This window comes from Rattus norvegicus, chromosome 2 (genome assembly GCF_021556685.1).
Source record: "Rattus norvegicus strain SHRSP/BbbUtx chromosome 2, alternate assembly SHRSP_T2T, whole genome shotgun sequence".
Lineage (NCBI taxonomy): Eukaryota > Metazoa > Chordata > Mammalia > Rodentia > Muridae > Rattus > Rattus norvegicus.
The window spans coordinates 250,488,999-250,516,693 of record NC_141535.1 but is presented as its reverse complement, the minus strand read 5'-3'; positions in this window follow the sequence as shown (position 1 = coordinate 250,516,693).

Below are 27,695 nucleotides of genomic sequence, written 5' to 3'. Positions count from 1 at the left end.
CAGCATCAGGGAAATGCAAATCAGAACTACTCTGAGATTCCATTTTACATCCACCAGCTTGGCTAAGATTAAAAACCACAAGTGCCAGCATTGGACTTGCTAGTGGGAATGCAAACTTAAACAATCACTTTGGTAATCTGTTTGGCTATTTCTCAGAAAATTGGAAATAGTTCTACCTCAAACCCCAGCTATACCACTCTTGGACATATATCCAAAAGATGCTACACCTTATCCCAAGCATGATTATTTAACTATGATCACATAAGATTTATTCATAATAACCGGAAACTGGAAATATCGTAGATGTCCCTCAACTGAAAAATGGGTAAAGAAAATGTGGTTCATTTACACAATGGAATACTACTCAGTTATTAAAATCAAGGACATCACGAAGTTTGCAGGCAAATGTATATAACTAGAAAATATCATCCTGAGTGAGATAACCTAGACCAAGAAATACAGACATGGTATGTACTCATTTATAAGTGGATATTAACCCTAAGTCACAGACCCCAAAAAGCTAAATAAGAAGAAGGGTGCACAGGAGGATGCTTGAATCTTACTCAGAGGGGGATAAAATAGAGTAAATAGATGAAGAAAAGGAACTATGCGGGTAGGCTGGAAAGGGAAATAGGGGTCAGGATCAGGTGTTGAAAGAGTGGGAATGGAAGTGAGAAGATTTGAATAAAGAAGGAAAATAAGTGAAGTACATCTCTGGGACAAGCTGGAGACCTTGGAGGTGGGAGGTTCCTGAGAGGGTATGGGATTAACTTTAGCCGAGATTGTTGGCAACAGAGTATATGAGGTGGAAATCGCCTATAGTCAGGCAGGACTTCCTGTGGAGGGAGGGGAACACCAAAGTTTTTCACCCACATGCAAGTTCAGAAGGGATATAGATGGAACAGAGATTGACGGAATGGTTAATCAATGACTGGCCCTACTTGAGACCCTCATTATGGAATAGATTTAATCCTGATACTATTAATGATACTCTGCTATGCTTACAGACAGGAGTCTAGCTTAACTATCATTTGAGAGGCTTCATCCAACAGGTGACGGAAACAGATGAAGAAACCCACAGTCAAACAGTAGGCAAATCTCAGGGAGCCTTGTGAAAGAGTCAGGGAAGGATTGAGGGAGCTGGTGGGATCAAGGCCACCACAAGAAAACATACAGACCTATCTAACCTGGGTCCATGGGATCTCACAGAGACTGAACTGCTATCCCAAAAGAATGCATGGACTGGATCTAGGTTCCTACACATATGTAGCAGGTATGCAGCATGTTCTTCATGTGGGTCCCCCAAGATTTGGAGCAAAGGCTGTTTATGACTCAGAATCTGATGCCTGCATTTGGATCCCTTTTGCCTAACTGGGCTGCCTTGTCAGGTCTTAGTGGTCGAAGATTCATTTAGTCCTGATAAGACTTAATCTGCCTGGGTGGGTTGGTACAGGAGTGTGGGAACTCCCTTTCTCTAAAGAACAGGGGAGTGGGGAACTGGAGAGTGGGAGGTAAGAGGATAGGATGAGGGAGGGGCTCTGCAATTGGGTTGTAAAGTAAACAAATTAATTAATGAATGAAAAAACATTTTGACAATTTAGTCTTTGATAACACATGTTGAGCTTTTGCCCAAAATCATTTTCTGTAGAGCAATATACTATAACCCTGGTAAGAGGCAATTTCTCTCTAGTCTACTTACCATTTGCTCTCTTTCAGATCATACTCACAATTAAGCAATAATTTAGTCAATTTCACTGGATTGTTGCTCAGCATTAATCTATAAAGAGTTCAGATACTGGTGATTTCACAACAACACATTAAATATTCCTTGTAAACTATTCCACACATATCTTGTTTTCGGTTTCTTTGAAGCCTGGATGCTCCACTGGAACAATTTCATAGCAAATGGAACCCTTCAGATCTTTAAACAGCATTGGAACTTACAAGATGTAGTGAAACCTGAGCCCATAGCATGAGTCAGCATTGGTGGAGAATGGATGCTCACTTACTCAAGCGACTCATCCACCATAACAGCATGTCAAATTGGATATTTTATTTATTTACATTTTAAATGTTATCCCCCTTTCCAGGTTTCCCCTCTGCAAAACCCCATCCCATCCTCCACTTACCCTGCTTCTATAAGGGTGCTCACCCACTTCTGCCTCACGGACCTAGCATTCCTCTACACTGGGACATCAAGCCTTCACAGGACCAAGGAACTTCCCTCCCACTGATGCCAGATAAGGCCCCTTCAGCTCCTTCCATCCTTCCCTTAATTCCTCCACTGGGGTCCCCAAGCTCAGTCCAGTGGTTGGCTTTGAGCATTTGCATCTGTATTGGTCAGGATATGGCAGAACCTCTCAGGAGATAGCTATATCAGGCTTCTACCAGGAAGCACTTCTTGGCCTCAGCAATAGTGTCTGGGTTTGGTGTCTGCATGTGGGATGGATCCCCAGATGAGGTGGTCTCTGGATGGCCTTTCCTTCAGTCTCTGCTCCACTCTTTGTCCTTGTATTTCCTTTAGACAGGAGCATATCTGGGTTAAAATATTGAAGATCTATGGGTGGCCCCATTCCTCAACTGGGGGCCATGACTAACCTCTGGATGTGGTCTCAACAGGTTTTCCCTCCCCTTTGTTGGGTATTTCAGCTAATGCCATCCTCCTATCCCCATGGAGTTCTGGGAGGCTTTTGCTTTCCTGTCATGTGGGGCTTTCTGATTGCTATCCCCAGTTTCCCATCCCCCATTACTACACACCTCTGTTCAATTTCCTGACCCACTGTACATCTCCTCTATCTCCTCCCATTCCTGATTCTGCCCCTCTTTTTCCCCTCTACTACCTGTCTTCCTACAAGGTCCCTCCTACCCTCTACAACCCTTGATTGCTTTGTTCCCCCTTCTAAGTAGGACTGAAGCATTCAATCTTTGTTCTTCCTTCCTCTTGAGCTTCATGTGGTCTATGAGTTGTATCATGGGTGTGCCAAACTCTTTGTCTAATACCCTCTTATCAATGAGTACATACCATGTGTGTTCTTTTGTGACTAAGTTACCTCACTCAGGAGGATATTTTCTAGATCCATCCATTTGCCTGCTAATTTCATGAAGTCATTGTTTTTAATAGCCAGATACTGGAAACAACCAATATGTCCCTCAACAAAGGAATGGATAGAGAAAATGTGGTACATTTATACAATGGAATACTACACAGCATAATGGCATGTTAACATGAATGTTCTAGAGAAGTAAAAGGGGATAATAAAAATATAGAAATTTTCTACATTAACAATTCAGACCATTGGATTAATGATTTCTTAATATTTTTATTTTGCTGATTTGTTCTCTTTCATTCATATATGTATGTATATATGTATGTATGTGTATATGTACATATGTGTATGTTAGTTGTGTGAGTCAAGAAGGCACATGCGTGTCCCAGTGCACATGTCGGGATGAGAGGACAATTTTTGGAGTCAAAACTTGCCTTTCCCCTTGTAAAAGCAGAATCTTCTGCCTAAGTATAGCATACTTCAGAGTAGCTGTCCTATGAGATCTTAGTGTAGCCTACTGTCCCAGACACTAAGCTAAGTGTAGGAATTCTAGCATTATAAATTTTCATCACAATATTTGACATTTTATATAGGTCCTGCATATAGACTCAGGTCACCATGTACAGAGTGTATCAAAGGCCAGTTTCTGTGTCAGGAAAATGAAGAGGGGTGAGGGTGGAATCAGCATTTAACCGCTCATTAGACTTCTCTCTGAGATAGTAAACTTAATTCTCTAGGGCTGGAGAAAAGAGTGAAGGAGCAAAACTTAGTTCTCTAGCTCTGGGTTACCTCACTCAGTATGATATTCTCAAGTTCCATCCATTGTTTGCAAAATTCATGATGTCTTGTTTTTAATACCTGGATAGTATTCCAGTGTATAAATGTACCACATTTTCTTTATTCATTCTTCAGTTGAGGGACATCCAGATTGTTTCCAGTTTCTTGCTATTACTAGTAAATCTGCTATGGACATAATTGAGCAAATATACTTGTGATATCATGGGGCAACTTTTAGGTATATGCCCATGAGTCTTATAGCTGGTTATTGAGGTAAAACTATTCCTCATTTTCTGAGAAGCTACCAAATTGATATCCACAGTGAATGTACAAACTTGCACTCCCACCAGAAATAGAGGAAGTGTTCCATTTGCTCCACATCTTCAACAGCATGTGCTATTACTTGAATTTTGATCTATTCTGATGGGTGTAAATTGGAATAGAGGGGCCTTTTGATTTGCATTTTCCTGATGATTAAGGATGATGAACATATCTTTAAGTGTTTCTAGGTCATGTGGCCATTAGAGAATCATTGGTTGAAAATTCTCTTTTTAGTTCAATGCCTCATTTTTTAAATTGTGTTGCTTATTTGTCTGTTTATTTGGGGTTTTTTGAGTATAACTTCTTGAGTTCTTTATGTATTTTGGATATTAGTCCTCCTCTTTTAGGTGTAGGGTTGGTGAAGATCTTTTCTTAATTTGTAGGCTGCCATTTTTTCCTATTGAAGGTGTTCTTTGCCTTATAAGAGCTTTTTAGTTTCATGAGGTTCCCATTTGTTGATTGTTGATCTTAGATCCTGAGCCATCAGTGTTCTGTTCTAGAAGATGCCTCCCTTAACAATGCCTTCAAGGCTATTCCCCACTGTCTTTTCTACTAGATTTAATGTATCCTGTTCTATCTTGAGATCTTTGATCTACTTAGACTTGAGTTTTGTGCAGGGTGATAAATATGGATCTATTTTTACATATAGACATCCAGTTAGAACACAATTTGTTGGCAATGCTTTCTTTCTTTCCATGCTATTGTTTGGGCTTCATTGTCAAAAATCAAGTGTTCATAGGTGTGTGGGTTTATTTCAGGGTCTTTGATTAGATTCCATTGATCAGCCTATTTTGATACCAATGCTATGCAATTTTTATTACTATTGCTGTGTAATACAATGAGATCAGGGATTGTGATACCCCTGGAAGCTCTTTAATTGTACAAGAGATTGTTTTACCTCTCCTATCTTTTTGAGGAGTGTTGTTTTTTGTTTTTTTGTTTTTTTCTATATGAAATTGAGAATTGCCCTTTCAAGATCTGTAAAGAATTTTGTTGGAACTTGAATAAATAATCACAAGTGAGGAAACCCAGAACAGGTAAGACACATATGGCATGTACTTAATTATAAGCAGACATTAGCCATAAAGTGCAGGATAAAAACTATACAATCCACAGAAACTTGATAATAAAGAGGTTCTATGGGAGGATGAGAGAATCTCACTCAGAAGTAGAAACAAAATAGCCATTGAAAGTGGATGGAGAGAAGGAACTAGGTAGGAGAGTTAGTGAGGAGGGGAAAAGGTATGGCAATCAGGTGCAGGGAGAGGTGGAATAGGAGTGGGCTGAGAGTAATAATAGAAATCAATGGAGGGCATCTTTGGGACTAGCTGGAGATCTGAGATAGAGGAGGGTACAGGCAGTCAATGAGGATGAACATAACTGAGATTCTGACTAGAGGGGAGGGATATAGAGACTGAAGTGTTCTGATACAGGCAGAATTTCCAGAGAACGAAGGAGGACATTAATCAATCCCCACCAAAAAATCTGCCATTTGTCTTGCCTACAAGATGTGCAGGGACAAAGATGGAGGAGAGACTAAAGGAAAACCCAACCAATGACTGCTCCAACCTGGGAACCATACCATGTGAGAGAGCCAATTTTTGTCGCTATTAATGATACTCTGCTATGCTTGCAGACAAAAACCTAATATAACTGCCTCTTGAAAGGCTTCATCCAGCATGAGGTGGAGGCAGATTCAGAGACCCATAGCCAAATGTCAGATGGAGTTGGGGGATTCTTGTGGAAGAGTGTGGGATAGAATTGCATAAGTTGGAGGGGTCCAGGACACCATAAGGACACTTACAGCATTAACTAACCTGGGCTCACAGTGACTGGGCCACAAACAGAGACCATGCTGGATCTGGACCTAGACTCCCTACAGAATTTTAGCAAATATGCAGCTAGTTCTTCACATGTGACTCCCAATAAGTGGTCTGTGCTCACTGCCCCTAGATACCCTTTACCCTACCTAGACTGCCTGGTTGGTCCCCATTGGGAGAGAATATGCTTAGTCCTGATGGGACTGGATGTTCCAGGGTGGGGTAGTACCCAAAGTGGGCTTCTCCCTTCTTTGAGAAGAAGGGAAGGGAGCAATGAAGAATGGATTTGTAAGGGTGAGACTGAGAGGAGAGGAGGGAGGCTGGGCTCTGATCAGGATGTAAAGTGAATTTAAAAAGTAAATTATCAGAACAAAACAAACTTAATTATCTGACACTGATGGGAAAATTCTCTGGGGCTGGGGAAAGACTCTTTGGGGCTGGTAAAAAGGGTGATACACACACACACATACACACACACACACACACACACACACACACACAAACACACACTTGCTGGGTGAAGCAAGGTTCCACAAGCCCCAACAACTAACTTCTTACCCTTTTTATGTGAAGTCAAAAATTCTTTATGCAAGAAAATGACAACCTCATAGCCACAAGTTGCATGTTCTCCAAAATCACACAATCACAAGACTATATTCCTCAAGAACAGATTAAAATAATTACCCAAAAGGAAACAACAGGATTATTCTGTATTCCTTTTTGAATCTCATACATAACTAAACACATATCTTTCTTTGTACAAGTTCACTGTAATCCCAAAGCAATTTTTGTCACTGATTAAAAAATTTTAAGCAAGCCAGTCTATATAGTAGCAAGTTTTTCTATATGTTTAGCTGAAAACAATTTGTATTTACCAAAAAACAGATAATCATGTGTCTTATGTCTTATTTTTGAAGTCTTATTCAGCTAAGCTGGCTAATCATCTATGCCAGTAGCCACCTGGCCTGAAGAGGGGTTGAGAGGAGACACAGAGTAGGACTCTAGTGGGGCTTAAAGATCGAGGGTCTATGGACCTTCTAGCTCTCCAACAATACTAAAATGCTGATAATAACTTCTAAAACATCCAAAAAACTTTCTTGCTCTGAGGGTAAAAAGCTGCTGGGTGATGTGATTTACACCTGTGGCCTAAGACTGGGAGATTATGTAATATGGCCATTGTTCTTTCAGCAGGAACTTCTAGCCTGCTAGTAGAATTGAAGGAAGGAAAAAAAGAACACTTTGAAAAGTGATTATAGTGTTTATTTCTAAGTTGTAAAAATTACCTGTGAAGACTCTCTAAGCAAAAGGGGAAAAGCAGAAAGATCCTAAGTGGGCAAGCGAAAAATTTTCTCACACTCTGCTCTCTGTCCTCAGCACATATATGTCTTTCAGAATACTTGATCACATGGTAAAAGTTCATCACAAGTTTACACAAATTCAAATCAAAAACTAAGTAAGAAGTTTACAATAGGAATGTTTACATGCAAATCCATTAGGAGTAATTATCTGGCTAAACATTAATCACCTGTCACAGCTCCACAGGCTCACTGAGAGTTAAAAATCATACCTAAGTTATTAGTGAAGTTTTGTATAGATAAACCCAGTCAATATTTTATCTTCAGTCCTAGCACCTATAATTAATCATTAGTCCCTTTTAATGACTTTTGGTTAACGGTTTTACAACTGCTTGGAATGTGCTCTGAGTAGTCGAAAGTCTGGTACCTATCTAGAAGCAATTAACTGGTGACACATGGGAGACTGACAGAGTTCTCTTTACAGATTTGGCTATCAGAAGAGAACAGCAGTCTCAGTATAAAAGAACTTAATAAATACTGATATAATTTTAGGAATTCTTATAGGATCATCATACAGAATTAAGAAGTCATCTATTTGTCAACTTAGCATCACTATTGGACAGCATATCTTTCAAAAATGATTTTCTCTTAGGCCTTGCCTATTGGAATTCTGTCATAGAGGTTAATCTAAGGTGGTCATTTCAGGAAGATTGCCTGCTAGTTATTAGCTTGTCGTATGATGGCTCTTGACACATCTGTTCTCTATTCTTATACTCAAAATAGAATTATATATTCATTGTTCATAACCCTGTCATTTCTTTGTATACATTGAAATCTGTGGCCACATCCCTAGATCACAAGATCAAGGAACTCCGACCCAAACTAGAATGAACGTTTTCTTTTATCATTAACTTGTCCCAAGCCAATTTTTTTCTTCCAAGTACAATTATATGCTCGTAACACAGGAAAGCTCACTATATTCCTTTTCTAACCCATGTAGCCCTCACTATTTTATAAGGGAGGGAGAAATTCTGCTCTCAATTCTAACTTCATTATATCTTTCTGGCAAAACAAGTTGAACAATCTCCTTAAGTCTTCTGTCAACTACCCTCAGTTCCTAAAACTAGTTAATTCAAATCAGGATTTTGTAAAAATTATTAAATCATCTAAAGTGATTATTTTATGAAAGTTTGTCTTCATATTATTTTTCAGGAAAATTGACAAAAAGAGTGGACTTTCTCAAGAAACACACACACGCAGAATATAGACAGTGAGGGTCCCCCGTCCACTCACACCATACTAGATATATGAGGAATATAGCAATGACAAACATGAGTGTAGAGGGCCGCAATAACATTCGCCACCACTAGATGGCGCTGGCTTCCACTGCGCCCCACGTGGAAGGCCAGGATAGCCTCCGCCATTACAAGATGGCGCCAGCCTTCAACGCGCCAGCCAGCTCCCTTTCAGGAAGTTAACTATGCGCATGTGCAAGAGTGCCTTCGTGCCAGGTCTTTGCCCACTCCGGGGCGTGCCTTATGAGATCATGGGTAAACAACCAATCAGGTGTGGATGCGCCGCACTAGGGTGTTTATAAGCATGCCATGTTGGCGCGGCGGGCCCTTCCTCTTCTAAGATTAATGAAGTTGGTCACAGTAAGGATTTCTATGTACCCACGTGTTTCCTGCCGGTGGGAAGTCGCGCGCGGGACATTTGGTGCCGAGAATCCGGGACACAAAAAAGCTACATCATCGCCGGTGCCAAGAGGAGGCTCCGTTTCATGGAAGAAGTCCAGAAGCTGTGAGTGGGGTTAAGACTCTGAGAGACTATGTTTAGCCTTGATCTGTTCCAGCTCAGTCCTCTGCCGGACGCAGCAGGAGCCGCTATGGTTGCTCTGGCAGCCCTCGGGTTGTTTCTATTGACCTTTGAGTTTCTAGTTACAGCCAAACGGCATCAGAGGTCACGTGGGAACTGCTCAGCTGTAACAGCAAAGCGGAGAGTGTTGGGGGAAGGGCGAAGCGTGTCAGAAACAGAGGGTAGTGAAAAGTTGCAACGAGAAAAGGATCCTGATCGATCTCAAGCACCAGGCCCCTCTGCGGTCTTACCACCACCAGAGGCGAAAGATTAGGGAAAGAACGCCCCGGGTGAGGAGAAGGGAGGAGATAAAAGAAACACAGCATTTTGGGAGAAAAATTTTGTCTTTGTGTCTGTTAGAAGTGTGCTTAAGCTCCGGCGCCGGCTCTGGGGACGCCGTGGCGTCCCTGCGCTGACGTGACAGCTTTACAGAGTCATACTGATCAGATTTGATAGAAGCAGACCGCCTGAAAATTTATTCAGGAGAATCAAACAAAAGGACATCTCAGTGCCCGTGCACAGCCTGATGGAGTTAATGTAATTGGGTTGTGAGTAAATATATTCAGGGCTGTGTTTCACTTCCATGCCATTGGCGAATGTCAGTCGTTCTGCTCATATAATATATCTCAGTATCTTACAGGAATTGGGTTTCAACACGTTGGTGGACTAGTCCAGGAATTGAGACAATCCATCGCCCATATTCGACTCCACTCGAGTGGATAGTCGCGGTGAACACCATCTGTTTTTTTCCCTCTTTGTCTATTGTTTGTCTCTGGTGCACCAGGATGTCCCCATGTCTGTCAGTGTATGTCTGTGGTTTTTATTTCTCATTGTTTAAATGTTTTATGTTTCATGTTCAAAAGAAAAAATGGTAAAAACTTTATCTGCCTGTCATTCACACCTTGACTTGGTTTTAACTCGTTTCAAAAGGGAACAAATGAATAAAAAACAGTTTCAATCAGGTCTTTGGGCCCCTGTGCCTGGAGCCAGGTGTCTAGATTAGCTGGAGAAGCTGCCCAGAGGCTAAGCGTCTACACGAGCTGATCTTAAAGGCGCCAACAGCTTCTCAGCTTCTTCGATACAAGAGTTGATAGCTGTTTCTCTTAGAGAGATCCCTGACTTATTATTTGACTCAACAGGTGACAAGGTGCTTCTCTTAAAATCATAGCTAAAAAGGTAAAAATGGTGTTTGGTCTAAATATTAAAAATATGTGTAGCCACTTCAATTTTGTTTCTCATTGGTTTTAAATGTATACATATGCTCTACTTGCCTTGGTTATGGACTATTGGCTTTCAAGTTATTAGATATGGTTAAAAAGGTATAATATTGGTAACAGAAGGTTGACATAAAGCTGGTAATCTGGATGAAGTCATTCTAGATAACGTGTGACATGGGCCAACCTAGGGAAACAGGTCTAAATTGAAATAATATTTTTATGGAATTCTTATCCTAGAAACCAGGCTTCTAAAAGAATTTAGGACATTGTCTCTTTGTTGAGGTATTGGAGACTGCACCATCGTGCGTTCATATATAAGAATTGGCAGTCAAACTTTGTATCTGTATTTTAATGCTAATTCCGCTACCCCAAGAACAGCTGCCTAGCGAGGTTTGCTTTCCAAAGTTGTGGTTTGCCCTAAAGCTATCTGTATTTTGATGCTAATTTCTAATGCCCTAAGGACAGCTGCCTAGTCACATACTCAGAACTCAGGTGATGTTGTGGTTGCGCTCTGGTGTTACAAAGAGAACTTAAGGATTGTGATTTAGGATTGCCAGTGTTACATTGACTAACTCAAACTTATTTTCAATTAAGGAAAAATCAAACAGGTAGAGATTGTTACAAGATTTACGAAGGATTGATGAGGTTTTGGAACTTGTGAGAACATTACAGCCAGTTTACTTACTCCAACTGCCATTTCAGGATAGATTTAGAGGATTGCTAACAGCCTTATATTAGGTAATTTTGTTGCTTCCTCAGTGTAAGAAGTTAGAACTTAAATCTTTCAATGTATATGGAAATTTTTACTACAAACCTTTGCTCTCAAATTGAGCTTTGATATTTGGGGAGTAGCTGTTACACTACTCCAGATAAGAATATTTGAAGCTAATTTTAAGCTTCTAAGGATCTGTTAATTGGCTAAGTACCTCACCCTACCTGAGGACTTAGGTCTTTGTTATGCACATTGGAGATAAAGCTTCAGCTGTGTTAGTACAGAGTTGTAGACTGGAGTCATGGAAGTATTTTGAAAAGAAACCTGGTAAAACATTTCTTATTCCAAACAACAGTTAATTGGTTATTACAAAATACTGATATTTGGCCTATTACATATACAAATTTTTCAGACAAAATTGATAATTTTACTCTTTACATGCTTTTGTACTTCCTGTATATTTGTGCATACAACCCATAGGAAATGCGCTTACTGTATTTATAGGTGGTTCATCTAATGAAAAGGTTACATGTATGATTGGATCACTTGTTTATTCTCTTGAGTTTCTATTGCTTCAACACAGATTATTAAATTCTGTAGTTTAGCCACTGTTTTAAAATCAAACTTTCATTTCACATACTGATAGCCAATATGTGGCTTGTGGTTTACAATTGATTTCAATTACTTAATGCTTTATTAGAGACAGGTTTTCTACTTAAAATCAGTGAGTGATTTCAGTGTAAATTGTCTGACAACTCACTGTCCTTTCAGTGCTCTGGCTAGGACAACTAAACAAAACCATAGCCCCAGCTCTTCAAAAATGGTAATGGAGTTGATAACACACCCTCCCGAAAAGAGGAAGACTCCATTTGCTTACTTTCAACTCCCAGCCTCACACTGCCAGCTCAGGGATTTCTAGTAAGACTGAATCTAGACGATATTTACAAGATTTGACATTTCTAATTAATGCTTATGTTTAGGTAAATAAAGTTTGTGAGGTGCTAGAGAAATGGCTTAGTGGTTAAGAGCACTAAGTACTGTTCCTTTATATAGGACATTTAAGAACTCAAACTGGATTGCCTGGGCTCTTTAGCAAGGGAGGACAAGATACCAGATTATAGGCCTTACATAGGAAGAATTAGTCAAAAAATCTCATTCTTTATATATCCAAAACAATAATGCTGGAGACAATAATTTGGTATACAAGTCAATTTATAAATACAAGTCCTCAGTGTCCTCAATTTAATCCTCGAGGACTTACCTTAATAAATAATATCTTTAATATATCTTAATAAATAAAAAGGGGGAGTTATCCTTGTATGCTAAATAATGCTCCTTTTATTTCAATTTTAAAATTTTGGATGCCAAAGTTTATGGCACCCTACAACTAGGCATACTTCTGCCTAGGTGAAATAGAGAGATCCACTTATTGACATGTTCCTGTCTAGATATTTTATATGGGGAAGAGGGAATGTTTGTGTTTTTTCTACAGGATGTTACAAGAGTGTGCCAGCTGCCTGAGTGGTTGCTGAGACTTGCTGATCCTGGTTACATGAAGATTCAGCTCTCGTGGTTCGGGTCCCTGGAGTCATCCCTCTGCCCTGAGAGAAAAATGAAAGATTCCCCTTCATCCTTTGTCATCACAGAGATTTTGCCATTGCTGCAGTCAGAGTTACTGCTGCGTGTGTCCCGTCCCACTATGGCCTGCTCTCTGACCCCCTGTACACTGCTGCTTGCTGGAGAAGACTGGACTCCAGCCGTTGCTGCCCCCTTCATTTTCCCTGGTGACTCTTGCTGCCTTAACTGGTCATTTTATAGACTGTAGCTTTAAAGGAATGCTACCTTCATAAAGCTACAGTGGACTGGGGAACTCTGTCCTGGTTATACAGATCTCAGAAATGGTTCCATTGTCTGCTGGTTGTTCCAGAGAAAAATGACTGATCCTGAACTGTCCTGGAAAAGACCTTGTCACTTTCGCTGCTATTGTAGCAGCCATTACTGCTGCAGACATTGTGTCTGCAGTGTCTGGAGTTATCCTCCCCCAATCTATTGTTAGACAAGTACAGTGGGTGAACTTTCTGGAGTAGTTACTAACAATTGGGAATTCTAAATTTTATTATAGGAGTGGCTTGACTACGGCCCTTGATGGTAACAGCTGAGGAGGACCAAATGAGGTGCCCACTACTTATCGGGAGTGGCTCTGTCTGGTGCAGCCCTATGCTGTGGATCAGTGTTCATACTATGATTGGTTTGCAAACTCAGATCTCAACAGAAACGTGACAAGGCCGTTATCACTCAAGCACTTGTGGCCATTGTACAAGGGGCCTCCCCTGGAATTTGGTTATCTTGCTCAGGACCCTCTCTGTATCTGAGTTCTCTGCTCCTGAACCCCATGGATCTGTGGATCCATTGCACTGGGAGGAGAGGGACTCTCTCTGTATCTGAGTTCTCTGCTCCTGCACCCCAGGGATCTGTGGATCCATTGCACTGGGATGAGAAAGACTCATTGTTCCTTTGATCAGCCCTTCCACATTGCTGAGGTTTCCTCATTGCACGCTATAGGGTGATCATGACTGCTATAAAATAATATAAATTATAAGGGCGAGATGTAGAGGGCCGCAATAACATTTGCCACCACTAGATGGCGCTGGCTTCCACTGCGCCCCATGTGGAAGGCCAGGATAGCCTCCGCCATTACAAGATGGCGCCAGCCTTCACCGCGCCAGCCGGCTCCCTTTCAGGAAGTTAACTGTGTGCATGTGCAAGAGTGCCTTCGTGCCAGGTCTTTGCCCACTCTGGGGCATGCCTTATGAGATCATGGGTAAACAACCAATCAGGTGTGGATGCGCCGCACTAGGGTGTTTATAAGCACGCCATGTTGGCGCGGCGAGCCCTTCCTCTTCTAAGATTAATAAAGTTGGTCACAGTAAGGATTTCTATGTACCCGCGTGTTTCCTGCCGGCGGGAAGTCGCGCACGGGACACATGAGAAGTCATAGAAGCAGCAAGAAGCAATCTAGACACAAACCCCCCAAGGTTTTGCCTCTCTGAGGTACATTCACCACAGCTGTGACAAATAGTGGACGTCTTCAGGAAGCTCACTTGCCCACTGCAATTCCTCCTGTATGGTGTCTACAAGCAAGGCAAGTGTTTTTGCCATCTGAATCATCTCCCCAGCCCTTTCTTGATATTTATTCTCCACCTACCAAATAGCAAGGTATCCAGATCATTTTTCAAAAATACAAATATTTTAATACAAAAAGTGTGTATCCATTAGAAAAAATCTAATTTTCATAAAAAACAAAATTAGAGACTGTTCCACTGTGTTCTAAGCACAGAGAAAAGAATTCCTCATGTGCATAGTTTACTTTTGTCTTTCATCTTCCAGATGGAAATTTTGAAATGTTTGAGAAACTACAGTTTTAATCTTTGCACTTATAAATTTACTTGCTTGCTTCTTCCTTATCACAAGACAAACATGTTTTAAACTATGTTGTAAATGTATTGTAAATATTATATATAATCATAGCTCTAGTTATATAAACTTAATTATCTTTTACTTTGTGATATTTAACTTATTTCTAGAGTTGAGCATGGTGAAAGATGTGACATATAACAAGTCTTTCTACTCCATTCCCAAATGAATAACTACAATTAAATATCTTTCTCAAATGTACTTCTACATAGATTCCAGATGGAGTAGAAATTTAGTATTTATCAAGTGGTATCATAAGGGAATTAGAAGAATATAAAGATGAATTTTTGTATAATCTTGTTCTAAGAGACTTATTAAGTAACAGAATAAGATGAAAGGCACTACATGGAAATAATTAGTAAATTTAGTTATACAGAATTCAAGATCTGCCTTACAATAGAATATATGCCTGTATTTTTAATACTATGAAAAAATGACTGCTATGCCAAAAGCCCTTAGAAATCAACAATGTGCAAATAATATGTGTTATCTCAAACTGATATATGAGTAATTCACAGACATGGCAAATGTTTAAACATCATTAGCACTAGTAATAAACATAAATTAAAACAATATTGCCTCTAAAGGCTGGTAATTCCTAATGCTATCAGAACTAAAATGACACAAAGTGTCAGACATAGTGAAGATGTCAGTAAGCCATTTCTCTGCATGGAACTGACTATACCAAAGACTCTAAACATAGTGTACTTTCTTTTTATTGGATATTTTCTATATTTATATTTCAAATGTTATTCCCTCTCCCTGTTTCCCCTCTGGAACCCCCCATCGAATCCCCCAACCCCTACTTTGATGAGGGTGGTCTCCTATCTATCCACCCACTCCCCGCAGCCCACCTCCCTGCACTGGAAATCCCTATACTAGGGCATTGAGTTTTAAATGACCAAGGGCCTCTTACAGCCTCAGCCATGGGTCACTCAATGTGTACCCTTTGGTTGGTGGTATAGTACCTGGGAGCTCTAGGGTATCTAGTTCTATGGAGTTGCAAACCCCTTCAACTTCTTCAGTCCTTTCTCTAACTCCTCAATTGGGAACCTCATTCTCAGTCCAATGGTTAGCTGAGAGCATCAGCATCTGTATTTGTCAGACTCTGGAAGAGCGACTCAGAAGATAGCTATACCAGGCACCTGTCAGCATGCACTTCTTAGGATCCCCAATAGGGTCTGGTGTTGTTGACTGTATATGGGATGGATCCCCAGGTGTGGCAGTCTCTAAATGGCCTGTCCTTCAGTCTCTGCTCCACACTTTGTCTCCATATTTCTTCCTGTGAGTATTTTGTTCCCCCTTCTAAGGAAGACTAAAGCATCCACACATTGATTTTCCTTCTTCTAGTATAAAGCTTAAGTCCAAGTGGATCAAGGACCTTCACATAAAACCAGATATACTCAAACTAATAGAAGAGAAAGTGGGGAAGAGACTCAAACACATGGGCACAGGGGAAATTTTCCTGAACAGAACACAAATGGCTTATGCTCTAAGATCAAAAATCGACAATTGGGACCTCATAAAATTGCAAAGCTTTTATAAGGCAAAGGACACTGTCAATAGGACAAAACGACAACCAACAGAGTGGGAAAGATCTTTACCAATCCTACATCCAATAGATGGATAATAACCAATATATACAAAGAACTCAAGATGTTCTATACTTTAAAAGGATTCCATGCAGTGGAACCTATACTAGAAGGGTATTTCAAGTGTAGCTACATCTTTGGAATGTTCTGGTGAAGTTGTTTCTATACCAACCGCCTCCCAAAAGGGGACTGTGATATTTCTCTTGTCTTTTGTTCATCATTTCAATGCCTGAAATAGTGTTCTGTACCTCATAAATACATTAAAGTGTGTAAAGCATTATTTCCACCGTGTTTCAACTGTACATTGCACAATCATCTACTTGAACTCTTTCTAGATCATGTTTCATGGTTCATTTAAAGCACCTATTTCCTGTTTGCTACCACATCTTTTAAACAATATTTTGCCACATTGTTTCTCTGTCATTTGGTATAGGACCCAATAACTATAAGTTCAACTCTCATTTTCACCCTTTCCAAGAAAGTGATAGCATTTCACAGGAGAAAACTCATACCTGATGTGCTAAAGAAGATGAGGCTGGCTTAGGAATGAGCCTACAGCTGTTAATTTGTTAAATCAACACAGTATGAAACTACCATCTAAATACGTACCCGTGTTCATAGGTTAGTATAGCTCTCAGTCTTTATCAGAATAGCATCTGTGCAGAGACACAACTGGTCAAAGTGCAGAGAAACAGTGTCCATGGAGTGCTTAGTCACAGTGGGACATATGGCCCATACCTTCTCCTTCCAGGGCTCAGGGAACATTGTGAAGCAGGAGAATGGAAAGGACAAAGCCAGGGAAGGTTGGGATGAAACAGTGTCCTCTGTACATGACAGGACCACTGCAATCATGAACTGGCTGCCACCGTGGTTGTCTGCACAAGATCTCCACAAAATCAAGCCAGTCAGCACTCCAAGACAGATGGAGGAGAGGCATGCAAGCTCTCCTACCCAGCTGAGAAGTGACTGACAGTTAATGGCTACCCAAAGTGAAAAGTTTCCATGAGATGCTAGAAATGAGTCTTGATCATCTGCAAAGATGCTTCTTCTGTTCTTGACAGTGACTATGCCATGAAAATGCATACTGCCTTTCTGATCTGATAAGCAGTGGTCACACACAGGTGATCCTTTCTGAGTTTGTTTGTCTGTGCACTGCATGTGCTTGTTTGTGTGTGCAGGTACATGCACTTAGACTCAAGATCAGTTTCCAATATCTTTTTCCATGTGCTCCACCTTATTTATTTAATTTGTGTGTGTGTGTGTGTGTGTGTGTGTGTGTGTGTGTGTGTGTGTGTGCATGTGCGCACGTGTGTGTTATGGTTTATCTATGCTCAATCCAGGGAGTGGCACTATTAGAAGGTGCGGTCCTATTGGAGTAGGTGTGTCACTGTGGGTGTGGGCTATAAGACCCTCATCCTAGTTGCCTGGAAGCCAGTATTCTGCTAGCAGCCTTCAGATGAAGATGTAGAACTCTCAGCTCCTCCTGCACCATGTCTGCCTGGATACTGCCAAGTTTCTGTCTTGATGATACTGGACTGAATCTCTGAACCTGTAAGCCAGCCCTAGTTAAATGTTGTCTTTTATAAGAAAAAAAAAGACCTAATACCAATACTCTGTAACTATTCCACAAAATAGAAACAGAAGGAATACTACCGAATTACTTCTTTGAAGCCACAATTACGGTTATACACAAACCACACAAAGACTCTACAAAGAAAGAAAACTTCAGACCAATTTCCCTCATGAATATCGCTGCAAAAATACTAAAAAACTTTTTCATGAACCAAATCCAAGAACACACTAAAATGATAATTTACCATGATCAAGTAGACTTCATCCCAAAGATAGTTTAATATATGGAAATTCATTAATGTAATCCACTATATAAACAAACTATAGTAAAAAAAATGAGATCATCTGATTTGTTTGAGTCGATTTTATATCCAGCCACTTTACTGAAGTTGTTTATCAACTGTAGAAGTTCTCTGGTGGAATTTTTGGGTTCACTTATTTATACTATCATATCATCTGCAAATAGTGATATTTTAACTTCTTCCTTTCTAATTTGTATCCCTTTGACCTCTTTTTGCTCTACTCCTGGATTTTAGTGGGATTGTTTCATTTCTCTCCATTTAGCTTGATATTGGCTACTCATTTGCTGTATATTGCTTTGACTATGTTTAGGTATGGGCCTTGAATTCCTGATCTTTCCATGACTTTTATCATGAAGGGATATTGACTTTTGTCAAATACTTTCTCAGTATCTAATGAGATGATCATGTGGTGTTTTTCTTTGACTGTGTTTACATAGTAGATTATATTGATGGATTTCTGTATAATGAGCTATCCCTGCACCCCTTGATCATGATGGATGATCTTTTTGATGTGTTCTTGGATTCAGTTTGTAGAATCTTACTGAGTATTTTGACATTGATGTTCATAAGGGAAATTGGTATAAAGTTCTCTTTTTTTTGTTGGGTATGCCGCTTTAATACAGTTTCTCTTGCTTTGTTAATGCAAAAAACATAAGATTATTTATTAACACATAACTGTAATTTTGATAATATTGAATTTTGATAATTATGAATTGTAATGTAAATATCTATGCTTTATGAAAAGGCCTACATGACCCCCAAAGGGGCCAATATCTGTAGGTTTGTGATTTCAAGTGAGTAGTGATTTCTGGGTTTTGGTGACTGCCATTTCTCCAGAATCTAAAACATCTCTGGACTCATTATAATTGCTCAATAAAATTTTTAGAAATAAATGTTATGCCAATATAACTGATTATAATTCAGGACATAACTTCTCTTCCATTTGGTTAGGAGAGTTATGCTACTATATCAAATTTTAAGTAAAATATAGCTTATACTTGTTGCAGCAGTTAATGGATGTGGTAAATCCATTTTATAAAAATATTGGCTGTTTCCCATTTATTTATATCCTTCCTTGAGGATATAGTCAATCATATATAGAATTTGGTTAATCATAGACACAACTCTAAACCACTGAAAGGGATAATATCCAATATATACAAAGAACTCAAGAAGTTAGACTCCAGAGAATCAAATAACCCTATTAAAAATGGAGTACAGAGTTAAACAAATAATTCTCAACTGAGGGATACTGAATCACTCAGAAGCAACTAAAGAAATGTTCAGGGAACCTGAAAGAAACAGACCGGATAAACAGTTCTCTACACCCAAATCCCGTGGGAGGGAGAGCTAAACCTTCAGAGAGGCAGACAAGCCTGGGAAACCAGAAGAGACTGCTCCCTGCACACACATCTCGGACGCCAGAGGAAAAAGCCAAAGACCATCTGGAACCCTGGTGCACTGAAGCTCCCGGAAGGGGCGGCACAGGTCTTCCTGGTTGCTGCCGCTGCAGAGAGCCCCTGGGCAGCACCCCACGAGCGAACCTGAGCCTCGGGACCACAGGTAAGACCAACTTTTCTGCTGCAAGAAAGCTGCCTGGTGAACTCAAGACACAGGCCCACAGGAACAGCTGAAGACCTGTACAGAGGAAAAACTACACGCCCGAAAGCAGAACACTCTGTCCCCATAACTGACTGAAAGAGAGGAAAACAGGTCTACAGCACTCCTGATACACAGGCTTATAGGACAGTCTAGCCACTGTCAGAAATAGCAGAACAAAGTAACACTAGAGATAATCTGATGGCGAGAGGCAAGCGCAGGAACCCAAGCAACAGAAACCAAGACTACATGCCATCATCGGAGCCCAATTCTCCCACCAAAACAAACATGGAATATCCAAACACACCAGAAAAGCAAGATCTAGTTTCAAAATCATATTTGATCATGATGCTGGAGGACTTCAAGAAAGACATGAACACACTTAGGGAAACACAGGAAAACATTAATAAACAAGTAGAAGCCTACAGAGAGGAATCGCAAAAATCCCTGAAAGAATTCCAGGAAAACACAATCAAACAGTTGAAGGAATTAAAAATGGAAATAGAAGCAATCAAGAAAGAACACATGGAAACAACCCTGGATATAGAAAACCAAAAGAAGAGACAAGGAGCTGTAGATACAAGCTTCACCAACAGAATACAAGAGATGGAAGAGAGAATCTCAGGAGCAGAAGATTCCATAGAAATCATTGACTCAACTGTCAAAGATAATGTAAAGCAGAAAAAGCTACTGGTACAAAACATACAGGAAATCCAGGACTCAATGAGAAGATCAAACCTAAGGATAATAGGTATAGAAGAGAGTGAAGACTCCCAGCTCAAAGGACCAGTAAATATCTTCAACAAAATCATAGAAGAAAACTTCCCTAACCTAAAAAAAGAGATACCCATAGACATACAAGAAGCCTACAGAACTCCAAATAGATTGGACCAGAAAAGAAACACCTCCCGTCACATAATTGTCAAAACACCAAACGCACAAAATAAAGAAAGAATATTAAAAGCAGTAAGGGAAAAAGGTCAAGTAACATATAAAGGCAGACCTATCAGAATCACACCAGACTTCTCGCCAGAAACTATGAAGGCCAGAAGATCCTGGACTGATGTCATACAGACCCTAAGAGAACACAAATGCCAGCCCAGGTTACTGTATCCAGCAAAACTCTCAATTAACATTGATGGAGAAACCAAGATATTCCATGACAAAACCAAATTTACACAATATCTTTCTACAAATCCAGCACTACAAAGGATAATAATTGGTAAAGCCCAACATAAGGAGGCAAGCTATACCCTAGAAGAAGCAAGAAACTAATGGTCTTGGCAACAAAACAAAGAGAATGAAAGCACACAACCATAACCTCACATCCAAATATGAATATAAAGGGAAACAATAATCACTATTCCTTAATATCTCTCAATATCAATGGCCTCAACTCCCCAATAAAAAGACATAGATTAACAAACTGGATACGCAACGAGGGCCATGCATTCTGCTGCCTACAAGAAACACACCTCAGAGACAAAGACAGACACTACCTCAGAGTGAAAGCCTGGAAAACAACTTTCCAAGCAAATGGTCAGAAGAAGCAAGCTGGAGTAGCCATTCTAATATCAAATAAAATCAATTTCCAACTAAAAGTCATCAAAAAAGATAAGGAAGGACACTTCATATTCATCAAAGGAAAAATCCACCAAGATGAACTCTCAATCCTAAATATCTATGCCCCAAATACAAGGGCACCTACATACGTAAAAGAAACCTTACTAAAGCTCAAAACACACATTGCACCTCACACAATAATAGTGGGAGATTTCAACACCCCACTCTCATCAATGGACAGATCATGGAAACAGAAATTAAACAGTGATGTCGACAGACTAAGAGAAGTCATGAGCCAAATGGACTTAACAGATATTTATAGAACATTCTATCCTAAAGCAAAAGGATATACCTTCTTCTCAGCTCCTCATGGCACTTTCTCCAAAATTGACCATATAATTGGTCAAAAAACGGGCCTCAACAGGTACAGAAAGATAAAAATAATCCCATGCGTGCTATCGGACCACCACGGCCTAAAACTGGTCTTCAATAACAATAAGGGAAGAATGCCCACATATACGTGGAAATTGAACAATGCTCTACTCAATGATAACCTGGTCAAGGAAGAAATAAAGAAAGAAATTAAAAACTTTTTAGAATTTAATGAAAATGAAGATACAACATACCCAAACTTATGGGACACAATGAAAGCTGTACTAAGAGGAAAACTCATAGCACTGAGTGCCTGCAGAAAGAAACAGGAAAGAGCATATGTCAGCAGCTTGACAGCACACCTAAAAGCTCTAGAACAAAAAGAAGCAAATACACCCAGGAGGAGTAGAAGGCAGGAAATAATCAAACTCAGAGCTGAAATCAACCAAGTAGAAACAAAAAGGACCATAGAAAGAATCAACAGAACCAAAAGTTGGTTCTTTGAGAAAATCAACAAGATAGATAAACCCTTAGCCAGACTAACGAGAGGACACAGAGAGTGCGTCCAAATTAAAAAAATCAGAAATGAAAAGGGAGACATAACTACAGATTCAGAGGAAATTCAAAAAATCATCAGATCTTACTATAAAAACCTATATTCAACAAAATTTGAAAATCTTCAGGAAATGGACAATTTCCTAGACAGATACCAGGTATCGAAGTTAAATCAGGAACAGATAAACCAGTTAAACAACCCCATAACTCCTAAGGAAATAGAAGCAGTCATTAAAGGTCTCCTAACCAAAAAGAGCCCAGGTCCAGACGGGTTTAGTGCAGAATTCTATCAAACCTTCATAGAAGACCTCATACCAATATTATCCAAACTATTCCACAAAATTGAAACAGATGGAGCCCTACCGAATTCCTTCTACGAAGCCACAATTACTCTTATACCTAAACCACACAAAGACACAACAAAGAAAGAGAACTTCAGACCAATTTCCCTTATGAATATCGACGCAAAAATACTCAATAAAATTCTGGCAAACCGAATTCAAGAGCACATCAAAACAATCATCCACCATGATCAAGTAGGCTTCATCCCAGGCATGCAGGGATGGTTTAATATACGGAAAACCATCAACGTGATCCATTATATAAACAAACTGAAAGAACAGAACCACATGATCATTTCATTAGATGCTGAGAAAGCATTTGACAAAATTCAACACCCCTTCATGATAAAAGTCCTGGAAAGAATAGGAATTCAAGGCCCATACCTAAACATAGTAAAAGCCATGTACAGCAAACCAGTTGCTAACATTAAACTAAATGGAGAGAAACTTGAGGCAATCCCACTAAAATCAGGGACTAGACAAGGCTGCCCACTCTCTCCCTACTTATTCAATATAGTTCTTGAAGTTCTAGCCAGAGCAATCAGACAACAAAAGGAGATCAAAGGGATACAGATCGGAAAAGAAGAGGTCAAAATATCACTATTTGCAGATGACATGATAGTATATTTAAGTGATCCCAAAAGTTCCACCAGAGAACTACTAAAGCTGATAAACAACTTCAGCAAAGTGGCTGAGTATAAAATTAACTCAAATAAATCAGTTGCCTTCCTCTATACAAAAGAGAAACAAGCCGAGAAAGAAATTAGGGAAACGACACCCTTCATAATAGACCCAAATAATATAAAGTACCTCGGTGTGACTTTAACCAAGCAAGTAAAAGATCTGTACAATAAGAACTTCAAGACACTGAGGAAAGAAATTGAAGAAGACCTCAGAAGATGGAAAGATCTCCCATGCTCATGGATTGGCAGGATTAATATAGTAAAAATGGCCATTTTACCAAAAGCAATCTACAGATTCAATGCAATCCCCATCAAAATACCAATCCAATTCTTCAAAGAGTTAGACAGAACAATTTGCAAATTCATCTGGAATAACAAAAAACCCAGGATAGCTAAAGCTATCCTCAACAATAAAAGGACTTCAGGGGGAATCACTATCTCTGAACTCAAGCAGTATTACAGAGCAATAGTGATAAAAACTGCATGGTATTGGTACAGAGACAGACAGATAGACCAATGGAATAGAATTGAAGACCCAGAAATGAACCCACACACCTATGGTCACTTGATTTTTGACAAAGGAGCCAAAACCATCCAATGGAAAAAAGATAGCATTTTCAGCAAATGGTGCTGGTTCAACTGGAGGGCAACATGTAGAAGAATGCAGATCGATCCATGCTTATCACCCTGTACAAAGCTTAAGTCCAAGTGGATCAAGGACCTCCACATCAAACCAGACACACTCAAACTAATAGAAGAAAAACTAGGGAAACATCTGGAACACATGGGCACTGGAAAAAATTTCCTGAACAAAACACCAATGGTTTATGCTCTAAGATCAAGAATCGACAAATGGGATCTCATAAAACTGCAAAGCTTCTGTAAGGCAAAGGACACTGTGGTTAGGACAAAACGGCAACCAACAGATTGGGAAAAGATCTTTACCAATCCTACAACAGATAGAGGCCTTATATCCTAAATATACAAAGAACTCAAGAAGTTAGACCGCAGGGAAACAAATAACCCTATTAAAAATGGGGTTCAGAGCTAAACAAAGAATTCACAGCTGAGGAATGCCGAATGGCTGAGAAACACCTAAAGAAATGTTCAACATCTTTAGTCATAAGGGAAATGCAAATCAAAACAACCCTGAGATTTCACCTCACACCAGTGCGATTGGCTAAGATAAAAAACTCAGGTGACAGTAGATGCTGGCGAGGATGTGGAGAAAGAGGAACACTCCTCCATTGTTGGTGGGATTGCAGACTGGTAAAACCATTCTGGAAATCAGTCTGGAGGTTCCTCAGAAAATTGGACATTGAACTGCCTGAGGATCCAGCTATACCTCTCTTGGGCATATACCCAAAAGATGCCTCAACATATAAAAGAGACACGTGCTCCACTATGTTCATCGCAGCCTTATTTATAATAGCCAGAAAATGGAAATAACCCAGATGCCCTTCAACAGAGGAATGGATACAGATTTTGTGGTACATCTACACAATGGAATATTACTCAGCTATCAAAAACAACGAGTTTATGAAATTCGTAGGCAAATGGTTGGAACTGGAAAATATCATCCTGAGTGAGCTAACCCAATCACAGAAAGACATACATGGTATGCACTCATTGATAAGTGGCTATTAGCCCAAATGCTTGAATTACCCTAGATCCCTAGAACAAACGAAACTCAAGACGGATGATCAAAATGTGAATGCTTCACTCCTTCTTTAAATGAGGAAAAAGAATACCCTTGGCAGGGAAGGGAGAGGCAAAGATTAAAACAGAGACTTAAGGAACACCCATTCAGAGCCTGCCCCACATGTGGCCCATACATATACAGCCACCCAATTAGACAAGATGGATGAAGCAAAGAAGTGCAGACTGACAGGAGCCGGATGTAGATCGCTCCTGAGAGACACAGCCAGAATACAGCAAATACAGAGGTGAATGCCAGCAGCAAACCACTGAACTGAGAATAGGTCCCCTATTGAAGGAATCAGAGAAAGAACTGGAAGAGCTTGAAGGGGCTCGAGACCCCAAAAGTACAACAATGCCAAGCAACCAGAGCCTCCAGGGACTAAGCCACTACCTAAAGACTATACATGGACTGACCCTGGACTCTGACCCCATAGGTAGCAATGAATATCCTAGTAAGAGCACCAGTGGAAGGGGAAGCCCTGGGTCCTGCTAAGACTGAACCCCCAGTGAACTAGTCTATGGGGGGAGGGCGGCAATTGGGGGAGGGTTGGGAGGGGAACACCCATAAGGAAGGGGAGGGGGGAGGGGGATGTTTGCCCGGAAACCGGGAAAGGGAATAACACTTGAAATGTATATAAGAAATACTCAAGTTAATTAAAAAAAAAAAAGAAATGTTCAGCATCCTTAGTCATCAGGGAAATGCAAATCAAAACCACCCTGAGATTCCACCTCACACCTGTCAGAATGGCTATCATCAAAAACTCAGGTGATAGCAGACACTGACGAGGATGTGGAGAAATAGGAACACTCTTCCATTGGTGGTGGGATTGCAAGCTTGTACATTCACTCTGGAAATCAATTTGGTGGTTCCTTAGAAAATTGGACATAGTACTATCTGAGGATGAGGTGTACCACTCTTGGGCATACACCCAAAAGATGCTCCAATATATAACAAGGATACATACTCCACTATTTTCATTGCAGCCTTATTTATAATAGCCAGAATCTGGAAAGAGTCTAGATGTCCTTCAACAGATCAATGGACACAGAAAATATGGTACATTTAAACACAGCTATTAAAAACAATGACTACATGAAATTCTTAGGCAAATGGATGGAACTAGAAAATATCATCCTGAGTGTGCTAACCCAGCCACAAAAGAATAAAAATGGTATGCACTCACTTATAAGTAGTTATTAGCTTAAAAGCTCAAATTACCAAGATACAATTTACGAATAACATAAAATTCAAGAAGAATGAAGACCAAAGTGTGCATGCTTCAGTCCTTAGAAGGGAGAACAAAATACTCATGGGAGGAAATGCGGGAAAAAGAGTGGTGCAGGGACTGAAGGAAAAGTCATCCAGAGACCGTCCCACCTGGGGATCCATCCCATATGCTCACACTAAACCCAGTCACTGTTGTTGATATCAAGTAATGCTTGCTGACAGGAGTCAGATGTGGGTGTCTCCTGAGAGGCTCTGCCAAAACTCTACTGATACAGATGGGAATGTTTGCAATCAACTATTAGACTGAGCACCGGTCCCCAATGGAGGAATTGGAGAAAAGGCTGAAGAGCTGAAGGGCCTTGCAACATCATAGGAAGAACAACAATATCAACCAACCAAACCCCACCAGAGCTCCCAGGGACTAAACCACTAACCAATGAGTACACGTGGAGGGACCCATGACTCCAACCACATATATAGCAGAGGATGGCACTGACCAGCATCAGTAGGAGAAAAAGCCCTTGGTTCTGTGAAGGCTTGTTTCCCCAATGTAGGGTATGCCGGGGTATTGAAATTGGACTGCTGAGTGGGAATGGGAGCATCCTCATAGAAGCAGGAGAAGTGTTTAAGGGGTATAGGAGAGGGGGAAAAGGGAATAATATTTGAAATGTAAATATGTAAAATATCCAAAAAATAAAATTAAAAAATACATTAAAAAGTAAATAAACCAGAACTCCCAGGGACTAAACCACTGCCCAAAGAGTTCACATAGACAGACCCATGACTCTAGCAGCATATGTAGCAGAGGATGGCCTTGTTGGGTACCAGTGGGAAGAGAAGCCTTAGTCTGGCCAAGGCTGGACACACCGCGTTAGGGGAATGTCAGGGTGGTGATGTGGTAAGGAGGAGGTGGTTAGGGAGTGTGAATAGCCTCATAGAAGAATTGGGAGGAGGAAGGGATAAGGGGCTTATGGATGGGAAACTGGAAAAGGTAATAACATTTGAAATGTAAATAAAAATATCCAATAAAAAGAATAAATAAATAATAAATACATAAATAAATGTCAATTCTATGTGTTTATAAGTTTATTAAATTGTATTGACTTTGGCTCTAATTAATTTTGATGTGTAATGTTTTTATTTGCATGTTTTAAAATTAATAGTTAATTTAAAAACAAATTAAAATTAAGCACCAAAATATGGAAAAGGAATTAAACCTCTAAGTATAAAAGTTTCTGATGCCCCTTACTATATCATGAAAGTACTTTCTCTGTCCAGTTATGGTCAGATAGAAAGTTTTAAAAGTAGCTAGTAAGCTACAGTCACAATTGTCTCAATATTTTTACATCATGATTATTCTTACAACAAAGACAATCAAAAAAACTGTTGGGATTCTAAGTCCATGAATTAGATTCTAAGTTTAAGTCTGTCAATTTATAACACAGTGATGATCTCAGAGCATTTCATAGTGTTCTGCACTAGTGAGGACAGGTATCAAAAAATAGAAAAAAACAAAACAAATAAAAATGACAGGGAGGTCAATATGCAAGAACAATTACCTTTGAATTGACTTATTTTCAAAGATTCGATATTAACAGAGGTGGGGCTATATATAATTTTTATATTAACTCTCACCACTAACAATTAAGTCATTAACTGAATAAACTCTA